The sequence below is a fragment of the Scylla paramamosain genome, chromosome 3 (genome assembly GCF_035594125.1).
Source record: "Scylla paramamosain isolate STU-SP2022 chromosome 3, ASM3559412v1, whole genome shotgun sequence".
Lineage (NCBI taxonomy): Eukaryota > Metazoa > Arthropoda > Malacostraca > Decapoda > Portunidae > Scylla > Scylla paramamosain.
The window spans coordinates 16,705,610-16,708,114 of NC_087153.1; positions in this window are offsets into that span (position 1 = coordinate 16,705,610).

Sequence of the window (2,505 nt, forward strand, 5' to 3'; positions counted from 1 at the left end):
TGTCTTCCACCAAATAGAAATTTAGAATCTGGAGTTGATCTGAATCATTCATATTCATTATATCTTTATTTTTATTTTTTTCTTTGTGTAGTGCCTCCATATACTACAGAAACTAGCACACCTGGCTATGAATCTACAGCCTGGGCTGGAGCCGGCAGCATACAGTTCACTTGGTTGTTCCTCCTTCCTTCAGGCCGATTGATAAATGGGTACCTGGGATACTGTAGAAATCCAGATACCACAGTGGGCCTATCTTCCAGTGTGTGGTATATCATCCACCACAGGCTCAAAGCACAAGATGGAAATAAATGCTGAGACTAGTCAAGCTATAGTGTATTACCCCATCCTCAACCTTTTTTTCACAGGCTTCAAAAGTTTTAAGCTACAAAGGCATCCCAGATTTGATAATAAGAAAGCATCTTTCAATAAAAGATGTAGACTGCACAAAAAAATAAATAAATAAATAAAATGAAATAAATAAATAAATAAATAAAAAAAACCCTCTTGTTAACTGCTGATATTCCTCTCATTCCATCAGCTTGGCAAAACATTATGCATGTTGCAGAACCTTGTGATTTACAATTGGGAAGCATTAGGTGAGAAAATAATAACAAGGAATATGCTTCATATATGCATGCATTCTCATTATGTCCTGTGCTTGATATTTCTTGCATGCACAAAAAATTCTTGTCTGAAATGAAGGGTCTTGACACATAACAATAATTTTTAAAGTTTTAATTGCTATGCAAATGTATAAAATTTTATATAGTAACAATAATCAAAATACCTATACCTTTATGAATGACACACACTATAAAGTATTGGACAAGATTCTATGACAAGATTCAGGTTGAGTTAGTAGTTTTCTTCCTCTTCACTCAAACAACTTCTCAAATTATAGTCACTATGGTCTAAGTTCCACACATTTCATTGAGTCCTCATCACCAGCATTTCATATTTCCTCACTAAAACTTGTATATATAATATAGCTTTACTACAAAAAGGGAAAGACAGATAATAATATTTTCTTTAAATAATAAAAATGGGTATGTACAATATCTATAAACACTGTATTTCATCAATTTTATAAAAAAAAAAAAAGTTAAATTCTTATAAGCATAAATGAACCTGAATCTGAAACTGATACAAATAAAGTAAATAAGAAACCACACACACACACACACACACACACACACACAGAGATTAATGACTAAAATTATTCTATTAGCACTACAGTAACACTATGGTACAACACATACAAATATGATATTGTCAAGAGGCCAACAAAAATTAATAAGTAAACAAAAAAATGTCAAGCAACTGCAAATAGCATATATATATATATATATATATATATATATATATATATATATATATATATATATATATATATATATATATATATATATATATATATATATATGTGTGTGTGTGTGTGTGTGTGTGTGTATGTAAAAATCCTGAATGTACCTTAATTTTCCATTGGTTGTAAATCATGCACTAGTGTATACCATAACATTAATTCCATCCATCACATCAGTGACAGTTCTGTAATCATGATGCTGGACTGGAATTATTAAGAGTTGTCTGACTAATTCCAGGTGGTTTCATTGCTGACATACTATGTACTGCAAGAAACTATCAAGAATGAACTATTTGTAGAAAACTGGGAATATATTTTGAAGTCACAAGAAAGTAATTTTCAATGCATAAATGTTGTCACTAACTAAATAGGTTGCAGAGATGTTAATGTAATTTCATATTATCTACCTATAGAGCTGCTATCCAACACAGCACCCATTCCAGAAAATTAAATCAATTGTTAATCTTAGACAAACATGTCTCAAGTTGGAAAGGATAACAATGGGCACACAAGATTACTCTGATACCCTCCAAGAAAGAAGAGAGAGCAAAAGAAGGAAAAAAAAAAGGCAAAAGTGATGGAAGAATAGAATATATTCAGGAAATAGACATAGAACTGACACCAGAGAGGAAAAAAAAAGTTTCTAATTAGAAGTGAAAGCTGCTTATCTGTCTTCTAGCAGCATTTAATGCCTCCTTTTTGTCCTGGAACAGCAGGCTGGAGGTTGGCACCGTTTTTGTTTTTTGTCTCTGCTATGATATTTCCTTACAAACATATGCAAGTTGTGTTTCACCTTAAACATAAACCTGAAATACTAGGAAGATGTGAAAACAAGTATATGTGAGCTGCATGTTTTTGCCTCTTTAAAAACTGAACACATCAGTCTGGGTATTACAGTGTGATCACGAAGGAACAACATTAACAACTGAATTCTCTTGAGCTAAGCTAAATTTATCTTCACAAAAATGAAATATCACAGTTCCAAGAGGACTTCCGTTTTACATTTAGTACATCTGTAATCTAGATGATAATTTTTATATTTTCTCAGTTTCAAAACTCAACCACTTTTGCAGAATTTCCTATCAAATTTATTAATTAAAGGAGCAGATATATCAAAATGGGTCTGAACAATGAAACAACAC